This window comes from Pongo abelii, chromosome 16 (genome assembly GCF_028885655.2).
Source record: "Pongo abelii isolate AG06213 chromosome 16, NHGRI_mPonAbe1-v2.0_pri, whole genome shotgun sequence".
In the NCBI taxonomy this organism is placed as follows: domain Eukaryota; kingdom Metazoa; phylum Chordata; class Mammalia; order Primates; family Hominidae; genus Pongo; species Pongo abelii.
Genome location: NC_072001.2, coordinates 28,412,168 through 28,430,105, shown reverse-complemented (window position 1 = coordinate 28,430,105; position 17,938 = coordinate 28,412,168).

The window sequence follows — 17,938 nt, the reverse complement described above, 5'->3', positions numbered from 1 at the left end:
TCCCTCCGCTTTCTCAGCTAAGAGGGAGTGATTCAGGTTAATATAAGTTAGGGTATCACATTATAGTGCTGAATGACAATTCCAACAGCCACAGAATAGATATCATCATGGTCATAGGTGGGCTGTGAAAAAAAAATAACTTTATATACCTGATAGATTAAGCCAATCTCTGCTGACACTGACCAAAAAAAGTCAGAATGGCAGTCCATTAAGGATACACAGTAGATGCGCACAAGGAGTGACCCACTGAAAAATGGCAAGCACGTTGATGAGCTCTAACGCCTCATGGTGAGAGACTCAAAATTGTTCTAACGTGATATTACAGGCACAGAGGACACAGTGCTGAGCAGCAAAACCCAAAATATTACTATGAAAGCATCACCTCCTAAACAACTTGTAAGCTGGTTTCACTGAGATTAGACTGCCCAGCAGATTTCTCAGAAAGATATCAATGTAAACATTTAAACTTCCCAAATAAGAGCACATAATGAGGCAAGAACCCAACACCCTGTTTCCACACAATAGTCTGAATAGAAGTTAGAATGCAATGACTACATAGCTTATATGTATGACATCCGAACATGCTATTAACTTAAATGAACCTCTACAACCTGAAAGTCTAGTTGCAAACACAGTCAACATCCAAAATTATAAATTACGCTTCTTCTTCACTTAATATATTCATGAAGAAACACAAAAAACCCATTCCATTTTTTAAGTAGCTAACAGCAGAGTTGACCAGAGTAACAAGTAATCCAAAGAACACATTTTATGAAAGCCACAAAACATCTACTTCTGCAGTGACTGATCAAGAATGATTTCTATGATCACTATCCATGAGATTAGAAAGAGGAGTGGAGGAAAAAAATGAATACTCAATTGTTCTGGATTAAAGAATTGGATGTGGAATGCAGCCTACAGAGACTATTGTTCATATTTCTAAGATAAGGGCAGAAATTCTCAAGTACACCTTTTTCTAAGTCTGTAGAAAGCAGCCAGTCTAGTGCAAACATTCAGCTACCTCTATGCCATACCTGACTTCCTTCTCAATAGTTTTTCTGAATTGTATCTTATAAAATTATTTCTCCACATATTTTGTATTTTTGTTATTTCTAGTTTGATCTTAAGGTATTCCTCTGGACAGTGTCTATAAACTCCAGCCCTGCCCAAAGGAGACTTAATACAATTTGGTCATGGATGTCTACTATGTACTTTTCACAGGATACTCCTTTATCCTCATAGATGGCCAAATGCATAAGTATCTGACCTGTGATCAGGTGTCCCTATCACAGGAAACTTGATTATATTGGAAGATTCCCTCATGGTTCTTGTGTGATCTGTGTATGCTTTACCCATGCCAAAGCTGCCATGCTGTCAGGGAGCTTTGGCTGGGAAAACACTTAGGCTCAAGTGTGTTCATCAAGATAAGACATAGAGGAGGCAACTCAGCAAAACACATGAAATAGCACGAGCAGTGCATTCCTTACACATCCCAGAGAGAAGAGGTCAGCATGCCTCACGTGACCAATGAGAAGGAGGGAGCCTTCCTGGACACACACTCACAACAAGCCAGTAGGGAGCAAAGAGAGAGAGTCAGAGGGAGGCCCAGGTGCTGAAGCCTTTATTGGGATCCACTGCATTACACATGCAGGTTTCTCATGGGGAGTTCTAATTTCTGGGTTTGCAGGAAACAAGCATGAGTTCCACAGAGTCACACTATGACTCACAGGGGGCTACTGCTGCATATCTGCTCAGTTCACATAGAGTAGGAGTACTGTGTGGGACAAGTCAATGTAACTGTATCAACAACTTTCAGGAACTGGGAGGAATTGAGGAAACTGAAAGTGTGTCAAGGATGACTGAGTCCTGCTTCTGGTATATGCAAGTTAAGTGTTATACAAAATAGATGCTGAGGCAAAGTAAAATTATCAGAATTTGAAACATATAAAATAGGAATTCCAGTAATCCACTATTAACTCCCTAAGAGCCATGCAGAAGGTAAAAGGACTTGGTTAATTTATATGAAAATATATTTGAGCATGTTTCCTCAATAAAAGAACAAACTATAGCAGATCAACAACCATAATATTCCACTGAGAAATAAGCAGTCACAGAGAAAAATAGTGTATCCACTAATGCTAAAATGCACGTTTTCACACCTTTCAAATAGAGATCCATCTAAAAGTTCATAGTATCAAAACACTGCTGGCCAGGACACAAACTTTATGTGATTGTCTTTGTATGTGTCACCTGAATCTGGTCTAAAAAGCTTCCTTGACAGCTTCCAATAATATCGTCAACATCAAAACTTGCAGAGTAGCAGTGGATTAGAAAGATAATCTCACAAAAAGTATCATAGGAATCTCACAAGGAATGCAGCATCACCAGATGCTCCTAATTAGCACAGACAATAAGGGGGGAAAAGTCAGGCAAGATGAGATTAAAAGTGACTCAGAAGAGTTTGATCCAAATGGAAGAAATTTAATAATACTTTTCTTAATGTATTTTGCATAATTTTTCATCTCCCTGAATAAGAATGATATAACACAAATATCCACATTTGTATAAGTTGAAAAGAGATATCATCGATAATTATGAGGTAAATATTCTAAGTTATAAGAAGTATTTGTGTCACAGTTTGTCAATGGTTTTATTCTTTCATTGTGACAAAAAATAATGGTGCATTTCACAATTGATGCAAATGATACACCTTTCACTTACATAGAAAACACTGTCAGTATTAGCAATACTGACTTTGCAGTTGGCGTATTGACCAGCCATTAGTCTACAAGTGTTATGTATCTTTAGTTCATTCAATTCTCACAACATCTTAAGAGTTAGGCCTATTACCCCTCCCATGATACTGAATCTGAGCTAAAGCCCTACAGGAAAAGAAGTACCTTGAGGTTGACTGTGTTTGTCTCTAGAGTCCAGATATTTATTCAGCTTGCTGACGAAGGACACGTTTTACAACTTCAAGCTTTCCTGGTAATATATAGTCTTGTTTTTGTTTTGGGTTTGTTTGTTCGTTTTGGCATAAAAATACCTTTAACATTTGTTTGCAGTTTTCATTTTTTAATCTCACATAAACATCATCTAAAAGCAAGTTAACATTTTTGCATTCTCTATTCATGCCTTTCTTTCCTTTATTTAAAAATGTATTCATAATTTTTAAATATACTTTCAATTATTTTCATCTTTTCAAGTATCGTTTTACTAATTGAATGGAAATATCACTTTTATTAGGAAAGACAAATGTTACACATTATTTATTTTAGTGTTCCACAGAAATTTGCTCTGAAATACCTCTGGTTGAAAAGGAGACAGATAGAGACTTTTCTGAAAATTACAAGTCAAAATTTGCTCAGAATCACATGCTTAAAAAGAGCTGTGATTGTTTTCATTACGTGGCTTCATTTGTTCTAATTATGAAAGGTACACAAGGAATTAATTTGTGTATACAGAACACTAAGATTATTATTCTGAATGCAGTGAAAGTCACTTTGCTGCTCTGGAAGTTAGAATGTCCTCATATTGTTTGCTTTTTGTCTTACTCAAACACTATAGACATTGGCTAAGTCTTTCTTTGATGCCTTCCAACTTGTTTTTGTGAATACATGTCTTTGTACAGATAATCCATAATATAGATATGTGTCCTTTTCCTACTCTTTGATGAGAGATTACCAAAAATTGTTTCTGGTTTGCCTTGAAATAAAAATGCCACTCAGGTGGTGCTGTCATCTATCTCCAGCCTGCATATAGTTTAATACTATGGTCTTGTAGGAAGAGAATTACAAACTTTATTGATTTTCTATTATCAACTAGCAAAATATTTTTAAAAGGTTTTCATGCTTAAAGTTTTTTACGTTTTTATTTTCCTTGATTCAATCAATATTTTACCCACCTTTGTATTTCACTTCTATGTTGTTGTTTATTGTTTTAAGCTGAACGTTTGATACTCCTCTGAGTGAATCGATGGCTGAGTGTCCTGAGTAGTGAATATGGGATTCCTCAACCTGGATTAAACAGGGATTGCCACCTGAAGAAACAATTCAGGGCTCCAGAAAGCAGTCTGGGACTTCTTTAGCACGTGAAATGTGGACTGTGCAAATACCAACAAGATTGTATTGAAAGGAACACATTTTCTAGTGAAGGATGCATTCCTGCAGGGTGAGTCTCCAAGACTCAGTAGCAAATGGCTGCTATACAAGTAACAAAAGACTCAATCTGATGATCTCTTTTTTTTTTAATTTTATTATTATTATAATTTAAGTTTTAGGGTACATGTGCACAACGTGCAGGTTAGTTATATATGTATACATGTGCCATGCTGGTGTGCTGCACCCATTAACTCGTCATTTAGCATTAGGTATAACTCCTAATGCTATCCCTCCCCCTTCCCCCACCCCACAACAGTCCCCAGAGTGTGATGTTCCCCTTCCTGTGTCCATGTGTTCTCATTGTTCAATTCCCACCTATGAGTCAGAATATGCAGTGTTTGGTTTTTTGTTCTTGCGATAGTTTACTGAGAATGATTATTTCCAATTTCACCCATGTCCCTACAAAGGACATGAATTCATCATTTTTTATGGCTGCATAATATTCCATGGTGTATATGTGCCACATTTTCTTAATCCAGTCTATTGTTAATCCAGTCTATTGTTGGACATTTGGGTTGGTTCCAAGTCTTTGCTATTGTGAATAGTGCCGCAATAAACATACGTGTGCATGTGTCTTTATAGCAGCATGATTTATAGTCCTTTGGGTATGTACCCAGTAATGGGATGGCTGGGTCAAATGGTATTTCTAGTTCTAGATCCCTAAGGAATCGTCACACTGACTTCCACAATGGTTGAACTAGTTTACAGTTCCACCAACAGTGTAAAAGTGTTCCTATTTCTCCACATCCTCTCCAGCACCTGTTGTTTCCTGACTTTTTAATGATTACCATTCTAACTGGTGTGAGATGGTATCTCATTGTGGTTTTGATTTGCATTTCTCTGATGGCCAGTGATGATGAGTATTTTTTCATGTGTCTTTTGGCTGCATAAATGTCTCTTTTTGAGAAGTGTCTGTTCATATCCTTTGCCTACTTGTTGATGGGGTTGTTTGTTTTTTTCTTGTAAATTTGTTTGAGTTCATTGTAGATTCTGGATATTAGCCCTTTGTCAGATGAGTAGGTTGCGAAAATTTTCTCCCATTCTGTAGGTTGCCTGTTCACTCTGATGGTAGTTTCTTTTGCTGTGCAGAAGCTCTTTAGTTTAATTAGATCCCATTTGCCAATTTTGGCTTCTGTTGCCATTGTTTTTGGTGTTTTAGACATGAAGTCCTTGCCCATGCCTATGTCCTGAATGGTAATGCCTAGGTTTTCTTCTAGGGTTTTTATGGTTTTAGGTCTAACGTTTAAGTCTTTAATCTATCTTGAATTAATTTTTGTATAAGGTGTAAAGAAGGGATCCAGTTTCAGCCTTCTACATATGGCTAGCCAGTTTTCCCAGCGCCATTTATTAAATAGGGAATCATTTCCCCATTGCTTGTTTTTCTCAGGTTTGTCAAAGATCAGATAGTTGTAGATATGTGGCGTTATTTCTGAGGGCTCTATTCTGTTCCATTTATCTATATCTCTGTTTTGGTACCAGTACCATGCTGTTTTGGTTACTGTAGCCTTGTAGTATAGTTTGAAGTCAGGTAGCGTGATGCCTCCAGCTTTGTTCTTTTGGCTTAGGATTGACTTGGCAATGCAGGCTCTTTTTTGGTTCCATATGAACTTTAGTTTTTTCCAATTCTGTGAAGAAAGTCATTGGTAGCTTGATGGGGATGGCATTGAATCTATAAATTACCTTGGGCAGTATGGCCATTTTCACGATATTGATTCTTCCTACCCATGAGCATGGAATGTTCTTCCATTTGTTTGTATCCTCTTTTATTTCATTGAGCATTGGTTTGTAGTTCTCCTTGAAGAGGTCCTTCACGTCCCTTGTAAGTTGGATTCCTAGATATTTTATTCTCTTTGAAGCAATTGTGAATGGGAGTTCTCTCATGATTTGGCTCTCTGTTTGTCTGTTATTGGTGTATAAGAATGCTTGTGATTTTTGTACATTGATTTTGTATCCTGAGACTTTGCTGAAGTTGCTTATCAGCTTAAGGAGATTTTGGGCTGAGACAATGGGGTTTTCTAGATATACAACCATGTCATCTGCAAACAGGGACAATTTGACTTCCTCTTTTCCTAATTGAATACCCTTGATTTCCTTCTCCTGCCTAATTGTCCTGGCCAGAACTTCCAACACTATGTTGAATAGGAGTGGTGAGAGAGGGCATCCCTGTCTTGTGCCAGTTTTCAAAGGGAATGCTTCCAGTTTTTGCCCATTCAGTATGATATTAGCTGTGGGTTTGTCATAGATAGTTCTTATTATTTTGAGATACGTCCCATCAATACCTAATTTATTGAGAGTTTTTAGCATGACGGGTTTTTGAATTTTTTCAAAGGCCTTTTCTGCATCTATTGAGATAATCATGTGGTTTTTCTCTTTGGTTCTGTTTAAATGCTGGATTACATTTATTGATTTGCATATATTGAATCAGCCTTGCATCCCAGGGATGAAGCCCACTTGATCATGGTGGATAAGATTTTGATGTGCTGCTGGATTCTGTTTGCCAGTATTTTATTGAGGATTTTTGCATCAATGTTCATCAAGGATATTGGTCTAAAATTCTCTTTTTTGGTTGTGTCTCTGCTTGGCTTTGGTATCAGAATGATGCTGGCCTCATAAAATGAGTTAGGGAGGATTCCCTCTTTTTCTATTGATTGGAATAGTTTCAGAAGGAATGGTACCAGTTCCTCCTTATACCTCTGGTAGAATTGGGCTGTGAATCCATCTGGTCCTGGACTCTTTTTGGTTGGTAAGCTATAGATTATTGCCACAATTTCAGCTCCTGTTATTGGTCTATTCAGAGATTCAACTTCTTCCTGGTTTAGTCTTGGGAGGATGTATGTGTCAAGGAATTTATCCATTTCTTCTAGATTTTCTAGTTTATTTGTGTGGAGGTGTTTGTAGTATTCTCTGATGGTAGTTTGTATTTCTGTGGGATTGGTGGTGATATCCCCTTTATCATTTTTTATTGCATCTATTTGATTCTTCTCTCTTTTCTTCTTTATTAGTCTTGCTAGCAGTCTATCAATTCTGTTGATCCTTTCAAAAAACCAGCTCCTGTATTCATTAATTTTTTGAAGCTTTTTTTTATCTCTATTTCCTTCAGTTCTGCTCTGATTTTAGTTATTTCTTGCCTTCTGCTAGCTTTTGAATGTGTTTGCTCTTGCTTTTCTAGTTCTTTTAATTGTGATGTTAGGGTGTCAATTTTGGATCTTTCCTGCTTTCTCTTGTGGGCATTTAGTGCTATAAATTTCCCTCTACACACTGCTTTGAATGTGTCCCAGAGATTCTGGTATGTTGTGTCTTTGTTCTCATTGGTTTCAAAGAACATCTTTATTTCAGAATGATTATGGTGGGCAATTGTTTGAGATTTATGAGATGTGAGAAACCAAGAGACCAAGAGTATTGATACATTATGGATATTTTTTTCTGAATTAATAGATAGACATTTATTTGCCAGGCAATGTTGCAGGGACTCTAGTTTCAGTCTTCTATACAGAGAATTTAAAGGGCAGACTTTAGTTTTATCTACAGTACCCTTCACCTTTACTCTATTTAATAACCTGGCACCCCTAACCTTAATTTCCTTGCAAATTAAGAGTAACGCAGTGCTCCATGCAAATTGTATAGACTGTGGCATTTATTCAGTGAAGAACAGGCACAAGATGATTCTTAAGTTGGAAAGAAACTGGAAGTTTTCTAGGGAAACAAATAGAGGAAATAAGACATAACAGTTTTTCCTTGTTTGCATGAGAAATTTGTTCTGTTCTTATAATAGAAAACTCGGCCAAACGCAATGGCTTACCCATCTAATCCTAGCAGTTTGGGAGACAGAGGCAGGTGGATCACTTGAGGCCAGAAGTCCAAGACCAGCTTGGGCAATATAGTGGGACCTTATCCCTACAGAAAAAAATTAAAAATTAGCTAGGCATCATGGCACAAACCTATACTCCTGGCTACGCAGGAGGGTGAGGAAGGAGGATGACTTGAGCCCATGATTTGAAGGCTACAGTGAGGTATGATCACACCACAGCACTCCAGCCTGGGTGACAGAGTGAGACCCCTATTCCCCACAAAAAAGAAAACTCCCTTTAAATTATAGATGCTCTCTGAACTTACTTTGGGATGACATTTGCGTAAACCCATCATAAGTCGAAAATGCATTTAAATCACCTTACTAACCTAACATCATAGCTTAGCCTAGCCTACCTTAACGTATTCAGAACACTTACATTAGCCTATAGTGGGTCAAAATTGTCTAATATGAAACATATTATATAAGAAAGTATTAAATAATTCACGTAATTTAGTGAATAAATCTGTGAAAAACAGAATGGTTACGTGGGTAATTGAAACGCGGTTTCTATAGAAGGTGTATTGGTTTTCTGCCGTCTTACAGTCAAAATATCTTAAATCAAACCATTGCAAGCCAGAGAGCATTCATTTTAAAAAATGTAATCTTTGTCACCCACAAATGACAACATATGGTAAGAAATGTAGATTTGGGTCCAGATGTGGTGGTTCAACCTATTTATACACATTTCCTTCAATTCTAATCTTTCACTTTTCATATGGGCTTGTTGCAAGTGAATCATGCAACAAGTTGTGTTGCATGATTTTGTCATGTGAATGCCTCTTTCTGCAGACATTAATAAGATGAACAGGTGGAAGACCAGGTGTATTCAAATGTATTTTCAAGCGTCTTTGTTTTTTTCTTGTGGACTGCTACCACAGTGAAATTAGGCAAACTTGCTTTTCCAGACCCTCAGTTTAATCGTATCAACACAAAAAGTCTCCAAACATCCTTGCCACATCACAGCAGGAAACTATCTTGAAGAAGTACCTTGAGGCGATAGTAGGTCTCATGTCACTATTTCATATCCCACAGGTATCACTGTCCTTCATTGCTTCATGCACAGTGTCTCACAAACCATTGTTCACATAATTTGTCCAGTTTTTTTGCATTTGTTAAGGCGTATTAAACCCTATGAATTTTACTACAATATTTTGATTCCAGGCCAGGTGCGATGGCTTACACCTATAATCCCAGCACTTTGGGAGGCCAAGGCAGGCAGATCACGAGGTCAGGATATCAAGACCATCCTGGCCAACATGGTGAAACCCCGTGTCTACTAAAAATACGAAAATTAGCTGGGCATGGTGGCACGCACTTGTAATCACAGCTACTAAGGAGGCTGAGGCAGGAGAATTGCTTGAGCCCAGGAGGCGGAGGTTGCAGTGAGCCAAGATTGTGCCACTGCACTCCAGCCTGGGGACAGAGTGAGACTCTGTCTTTAAAAAAAAAAAATTGTTTCCTACCTTCTGCAATTACTCAGTGATTACTGTATCCCTGACTATTTGCTTCAATTTGCCAAGGTGAAAAAATAATGAAAGTGAAATGCTCAGAGAAAGATAATTGAACTGGCATTTGTGACACTAAAGGGGAGGTCAGATTGGTCTTGCACAGTATCAGCAAGAGTCTCAATGGGTGTCAGCCACTGTGTGTCAATGAATGAAATATTTAAGATGCACCTAAAAGAAAGGATAATGTCCCTGTTGATTTAAACTACAGTCATGTCTCACTTCATGAAGAGGATACATTATACATTCTTATAAATGTTTGTTAGGCAGTTTTGTCATTCTGGGACCATCATACAGTGTACTTACGCAAACTGTAGTAGGTTGTGCCATCTACTACACACTTAGGCTATATGGTATAGCCTATTGCTCACAGACTACAAATGTATGTAGCATGTTGCTATACTTAATACTGTATGCAGCGCTAACAAAATAAGTATTTGTATATCTAAACATACCTAGATGTTAGAAAAGTCACAGCAAAAAATACAGTACAAAATCCTTTTTAGGGCCAGGCGCAGTGGCTCATGCCTGTAATTCCAGCACTTTGGGAGGCCAAGGCGGGGGGGGATCACCTGAGGTCAGGAGTTCGAGACCAGCCTGACCAACATGGAGAAGCCCTGTCTCCTCTAAAAATACAAAATTAGCCGGGTGTGGTAGCGCATGCCTGTAATCCCAGCTACTCGGGAGGATGAGGCAGGGGAATCTCTTGAACCGGGGAGGCGGAGGTTGCAGTGAGCAGAGATCACGCCATTGCACTCCAGTCTGGGCAACAAGAGTGAAACTCTGTCTCAAAAAAAGAGAAACTATATATTTTTTAAATTGTACACCTGTATAGGGCACTTATCATGAACGAAGTTCACAAGACTGGATGTTCCTCTGGGTTAGTCAGTGAGTATGAAAGTGAGGGCCTATGGGATACTTTACGCTACTGTAAACTATATAAACACTGTACACTTGGGCTTCATTAAATTTACTTTAAAAATAAAGTAATTGCCTCTCCCTCTCCCTCTCCCCCCTCTCCCTCTCCCTCCTCTCCCTCTCCCTCTCCCTCTCCCTCTCCCTCTCCCTTCTTCGGTCTCCCTGTGTTGCCGAAGCTGGACTGTGCTGCCGTGATCTCAGCTCGCTGCAACCTCCCTGCCTCGGGCTCCTGTGACTCTCCTGCCTCGGCCTGCCGAGTGCCTGGGATTGCAGGCGCGCGCCGCCACACTTGAATGGTTTTTGTATTTTTGGTGGAGACAGGGTTTCGCCGTGTTGACTGGGCTGGTCTCCAGCTCCTGGCCTGGAGTGATCTGCCTGCCTCTGCCTCCCGAGGTGCTGGGATTGCAGACGGAGTCTCGCTCACTCAATGCTCAATGGTGCTCAGGCTGGAGTGCAGTGGTGTCATCTCGGCTCACTACGACCTCCACCTACCAGCCTCCTGCCTTGGCCTCTTAAAGTGCTAAGATTACAGCCTCTGCCCCACCGCCACCCCATCTAGGAAGTGAGGAGCATCTCTGCCTGGCCGCCCATCATCTGGGATGTGAGGAGCCCCTCTGCCTGGCCGCCCCGTCTGGGAAGTGAGGAGCACCTCTGCCCGGCCACCCCATCTGGGAAGTGAGGAGCGCCTCTGCCCGGCCGCCCCATCTGGGAGGTGAGGAGTGCCTCTGCCCGGCTGCCACCCCGTCTGGGAGGAAGTGAGGAGCACCTCTGCCTGGCTGTCCCGTCTGAGAGATGAGGAGCACCTCTGCCCGGCCGCCCCGTCTGGGAGGTGAGGAGCGCCTCTGCCTGGCCGCCACCCCATCTGGGAGGAAGTGAGGAGCACCTCTGCCTGGCTGCCCCATCTGGGAAGTGAGGATCGCCTCTGCCCAGCCGCCCCGTCTGGGAAGTGAGGAGCGCCTCTGCCCGGCCGCCCCGTCTGGGAAGTGAGGAGCGCCTCTGCCCGGCCGCCCTGTCTGGGAGGTGAGGGGTGCCTCTGCCTGGCTGCCACCCCATCTGGGAGGAAGTGAGGAGCACCTCTGCCCGGCTGCCCCGTCTGGGAGATGAGGAGCACCTCTGCCTGGCCGCCCCGTCTGGGAGGTGAGGAGCGCCTCTGCCTGGCCGCCACCCCGTCTGGGAGGAAGTGAGGAGCGCCTCTGCCCGGCCGCCCCATCTGGGAGGTGAGGAGTGCCTCTGCCCGGCCGCCACCCCGTCTGGGAGGAAGTGAGGAGCACCTCTGCCCGGCTGCCCCGTCTGGGAGATGAGGAGCACCTCTGCCCGGCCGCCCCGTCTGGGAGGTGAGGAGCGCCTCTGCCTGGCCACCACCCCATCTGGGAGGAAATGAGGAGCGCCTCTGCCCGGCTGCCCCATCTGGGAAGTGAGGAGCGCCTCTGCCCGGCCGCCCCGTCTGGGAGGTGAGGAGCGCCTCTGCCCGGCCGCCCTGTCTGGGAGGTGTACCCAACAGCTCCGAAGAGACGGCGACCATCAGGAGCAGGCCATGAGGATGATGGTGGTTTTGTTGAAAAGAAAGGGGGGAAGTGTGGGGAAAGGAAGGAGAGATCAGATTGTTGCTGTGTCTGTGTAGAAGGAGGTGGGCATAGGAGACTCCATTTTGTTCTGACTAGGAGAAATTCTTCTGCCTTGGGATGCTGTTGATCTATGGCCTTTCCCCCAGCCCCGTGCTCTCTGAAACATGTGCTGTGTCAACTCAGGGTTAAATGGATTAAGGGCGGTGCAAGATGTGCTTTGTTAAACAGATGCTTGAAGGCAGCATGCTCTTTAAGAGTCATCATCACTCCCTAATCTCAAGTACCCAGGGGCACAAACACTGCAGAAGGCCGCAGGGGCCTCTGCCTAGGAAAACCAGAGACCTTTGTTCATGTGTTTATCTCCTGACCTTCTCTCCACTATTATCCTATGACCCTGCCATATCCCCCTCTCCCAGAAACACCCAAGAATGATCAATAAATACTTCATAAAAAAAAAGGTGGGGGTATTAAGAGTCATATTAAAAATAAAAGAGCAAACTGCTGTTAATGCCATAAAAACCTGCTGACTCCAGTCAGTCACTGGCTGCCTGGGGGAAATAACGGGCACCAGAACAGCTGAGCATTTGAACAAGAGGCAGCAAAATGTCTTTTATGGGGATATTAACATGCCTCTCAATTACAGAGTAACCCGAGAAACAGACTGCACTCAACTGCCAAAAGTGTGCATCGTCTCCCTTTATAAAACAACTTCTAAACCATATTTTTCTGCTCTCAAAAAACAAAGCAAAACAAAGCCCTCTATCAAGGAGAGCAAAGCTCCTCACCATATAACCATAACCCACTCCAAGGAAAGATAAAGTATTTAAATATAGGAACTATTCTTATTTTTTAATTTTCCTAATTCTTGTTTCCCAACCAACTACATCCTGCTGAAATGAGCTTGCCTATATAGAAGACCTTTTGATAGTTATAAAACAAATTTACCTAAAACTAACCTCAGTATTATCTTTGAGGACAGTTTCCCTTTTAATCCCAGTCTCAAAATGGCAATGTTTAAAAAGATGGCAGATCTTAAGTATAGGTGTATATATCATTTTCTCAAAAGCCACCAAATTTAAATAAAAGAACTCTCTATTAGAGCTCTCCCTCCTTTCTACTGGCCCCCACGCCTTCCTGGTATCTTATTCCACATCCAAAATCATGAAGAGTCAACAGGTGACCCAATGTGCACTCTTCACATAATTTCCTTTTATTCAGATGCCATGGATTTTATGGGCAATGCTGAGTGTTTATATCAGGATGTCTGACAAACTGAATAGATTTACAACGAAGATTAAGTTGCTGGCTGACTGCATCTGAATTTCAGCATGGTTATTTTTTCCACTACTTTCTTCATTACAGGAATTCTGATATGGCATAAAATAAACCGGTATAATTACAGCCAGCATTTACTGGGTGTTTACTATGTGCCAGGTATTCAACTAATCGCCTTACAAATGTGCTATTTTATCTAATGATATGAAATACATTTTCTGAAAGTTGTGCATTCCTACAAAAAATAAAAATAAAAAAATAAAGTAATTGGCCAGTTGCAGTGTCTCACGCTTGTAATCCCAGCATTTTGGGAGGCCCAGGTGGGCAGATCAGTTGAGGCCAGGAATTTGAGACCAGCCTGGCCAACATAGCAAAAACCCATCTCTACCAAAGATACAAAAAAAAAAAAAACAAAAATTAGCTGGGCATCGTAGCACACAACTGTAATCTCAGCTACTCTGGAGGCTGAGGCATGAGAGTCACTTGAACTCAGGAGGTGGAGGTTGCAATGAGCCAAGATTGCACCAGTGCCCTCCAGCCTGGGTAATACAGCGAGACTGTCTCAAAAAAAAAAAAGTAATTTTACTATGACAAATGCCTACAACATCATTAGGAGATAGTACTTTTTTTAGCTCCATAATAATCTTGTGGAACCACCATTGTATAAGCAGTCTCTCATTGAAAATTGCATTATACTTTGTAGCAGAAAAGTGTATTATACACATAAGGGCCTATTTTACACTACTGGAAAATGCCCCTCTAGAACTATAGAAACTTGAATTTTATTTACATAAAACTGAAAGCAATATTGAAATTAATTTATAAATGGGTTTGCAAATATCTTAAAATTCTGACTATGATGGTTCCAAATCAGATTTTAATCTAGGGCTATGAATATTTTAACATCACCCTCAGTGGCCTAAAGAGTAAAGGCAGGCTAGGCGTGGTGGCTCACACCTGCAATCCCAGCACTTTGGGAGGCTAAGGTGGGCAGATCACGAGGTCAGGAGTATGAGACCAGCCTGGCCAATATGGTGAAACCCCGTCTCTACTAAAAACACAAAATCAGCCAGGCATGGTGGTGCATGCCTGTAATCTCAGCTACTCAGGAGGCTGAGGCAGGAGAATTGCTTGAACCCGGGAGGCAGAGGTTTCAGTGAGCCAAGTCGCTCCATTGCACTCCAGCCTGGGCAACAGAGCGAGACTCTGTCTCAAAACACACAAACACAAAAGTAAAGGTGATGAAACATTTTTTAACAAAAGAAGCTGCGTCATTGTGTGATTTCCACTTTTCCCGTTGACACCCATTATGCAAATTCTGATGCACATGATCTTACAAGAAGATGACAGTGTAAAAGTTCAGGACAAATTCATCTATGTACAATGAAAATGAACAATGAAAATGAAAACCAAGTAATGACTGCCACCAGGATAACAGCTACTGTGATAAAATTTGAAGGAAAATTGGCAAAAATGGTGAAATACAGCAGCTAGCAAAAATTTGGAAATGTTTATCAAGGAAGTCATATTAATAGAGGTGAATCTTGGAGAACAAGACAATTTTCCTCGGTTTCTAAGAAGGCAACACTGTCCAGAAGCACAGAAGAGGGGCAGATGAGGAGGATAGAGTAAGCAACCTGGCCCATGAGAGGGGCTCTGCAGTGGATTGAGGCTGGAGAGGCTGGAGAAGAGGCTGAGGGTAAGTCAGGGCTCACGTCCTGACCTGAGTACAGAAAGGGGCACAAGAAACAGGTTCATCTTCAAGTTCAAGTCATTTCAGATTGAAAGAGAGTTGTACTTTATTGTTAATTAGGTAAGAATGTAGTTAAGCATTTGACTGATCCATTAATTCATTTGTGAGATTTAATATAACGGAGAATGTTCTGTGTTGCTTTTTGTTTATCACATGTGAGGGACTCACAGAGGAACAACATAGACAAAAGTTTCCATTTTCTCTGGTATTTCAGCAAGTAGTGATTCAGAAAATGTAACAGAAACTAAACTGTAGATGATAGATCAGCTCCCCAGAACTCAGGGGATAGGTGTCAGACCTGGGATGGGATGGACAAGGGAGGCCTCCAGGAGGAGGAGCATTGCAGGAGATTCTGGAGAGTGAGGAGCAGTGAGTACAACAGACAGGGGAGGGAAAGGGAAGAGGAAACAGTGTGTCCGTGGCACAGGCCAGGCCGTAAGAAGAGAGCAGTGGATTGGAAGGACCGCTGGGATGAGTAATGTGTGAGGAGGCAGAAGGGCAGACCACGGAGGGACTGGGCAGGGGAGGAAGGGCCGCTTCTTGAGGACTGCATTCTGTGGGGAGGGATTTGAATGACTCAGTTTTCTTCTTTGAAATGTTCCCATGCTGGGCGCGGTGGCTCACGCCTGTAATCCCAGCACTTTGGGAGGCCGAGGCAGGCAGATCACAAGGTCAGGAGATCAAGACCATCCTAGCTAACACAGTGAAACCCCATCTCTACTAAAAATACAAAAAATTAGCCGGGCATCGTGGCGGGTGCCTGTGGTCACAGCTGCTCGGGAGGCTGAGGCAGGAGAGTGGTGTGAACCCAGGAGACGGAGCTTGCAGTGAGCTGAGATTGCACCACTCTACTCCAGCCTGGGCAACAGAGCATGACTCCATCTCAAAAAAAAAAAAAAGGAAAGAAATATTCCCCCAAGTCCATGAGGTCATCCAATCAGAAAGACAGTCAGAACATGTGAGGATGGTCCCTGTCCACTGTGGAGAGGGGACCAGAGGAGTTGGTGCTGAGGAGGAGTGAGGGTGGAAAGGACAGAGAGGTTCCTGTCTGCTCAGTCATTTTGCAGGTGTCGGTGGGATCCAAGGATCTGAAAATTCACAGTGGCTGGTTCATGGCCACCTGGTATCAATACACTACAAGGTGAGAGCAACCTCACAGGCAGCTGGAAATAAGGGGGTCCACACCTGGCCCCAGAAGAAACCCAATGCAAGGCACACAGGCACTGCAGGAGGGGAAATGCAGAGAGGGTGGGGGTGGGTGGGGTGGGCAGGCCTTTATGGGACTTTCTCCAAGGACATGCACATGTTCACCCATCCGTCAGTGCCTGCATGTCCCCTCACATGTTCTTTGATATTTTCCTACAAAATCTCATGATTTTTTCATGTTTCTTAGTGTGTCACATGTATTTTGACTCTCTTCTCACACCCTTTACTTTGTATACATAGCAATACTTACTTCAATTTATTTTTGGTGGGTTATTCACAATTAATGTATTTCCCAACTTTGGAACCAAATTAATTTGCCCTGCTTTGCATGCTTAGGTTGATCATAGATTCGTGTCTCCTAATTTCAGAGTGGATCACCTCTGCATGACCCTAAGCAAGCGTTCAGTTTGGGGTATTGCATTTTCTTAGGTAACATTCGACATGTTTATGCTCCATAAACTATTAAGCTGTCACTGGTCATTTAAAAATTCCAGTGGGCTTTATCTTTACTTTCATTTTCTCTATATTGGCATATTATATTTTTCTTCCATTTACTTTGGATTTAACTCGATACACTTTTCTTTAAAGGTTTCTAAGGTGAAAATTTTGATGACTAATTTATATATATATATATAATTTTTTTTTTTTTTTGAGACGGAGTCTCGTTCTGCAGCCCAGGCTGGAGTGCAGTGTTACGATCTCAGCTCACTGCAAACTCCAACTCCTGGGGTCAAGCGATTCTCCCACCTCAGCCTCCTGAGTAGCTGGGATTACAGGCGCACGCCACCATGCCTGGCTAATTTTTGTATTTTTAGTAGAGATGGGGTTTCACCATGCTGGCCAGGCTGGTCTCAAACTCCTGACCTCGTGATCCACTGGCCTCGGCCTCCCAAAGTGCTGGGATTTCAGGTGTGAGCCACCGCGCCCGGCCAGATTTCTTCTTTTCTAATATATATATTTGATGCTATAATATCCCTCCAAGCTCCCTGATCACACCCCATGAATTTTGATAAGTTGTGTTTTCCTTTAAATTTAGTTCAAAATATATTTTTAAATTTCTCTTGAGATTCCTTCTTTGACCCATGTGATAGTTAGAACTGTGTTATTGAATATCCATGTATTTTACCAGTTATCATCCCTTGATTAATTTCAATTTTAATTCTATTTTGACCTAAGTGCATATATTATATGATTCCTATTCTTTTACATTTGTTAAGGTGTGTTTTACGGAGGAGAATGTGGTCTCTCTTTTGATGAGCGGTTCATGTGGGCTTGAGAAGATTGTATGTTCTGCCATTGATATGGTTTGGCTGTGTCCCCACCCAAATCTCAACTTGAATTGCATCTCCCAGAATCCACATGTATTGTGGAAGGGACCCAGGGAGAGGTAATTGAATCATGGGAGCCGGTCTTTCCTGTGCTATTCTCGTGATAATGAATAAGTCTCACGAGGTCTGATTGGTTTATCATGGGTTTCCGCTTTTGCTTCTTCCTCATTTTCTCTTACTTGCCACCATGTAAGATGTGCCTTTTGCCTCCCACCATGATTTTGAGGCCTCCTCAGTCATGTGAAACCGTAAGTCCAATTAAACCCCTTTTTCTTCCCTGTCTCAAGTATGTCTTCATCAGCAGCATCAAAATGAACTAATACACCGATCGTTGGGTAAAGTAGTCTGTAGATGTCAACTGTACCCCAGTACGTTGAT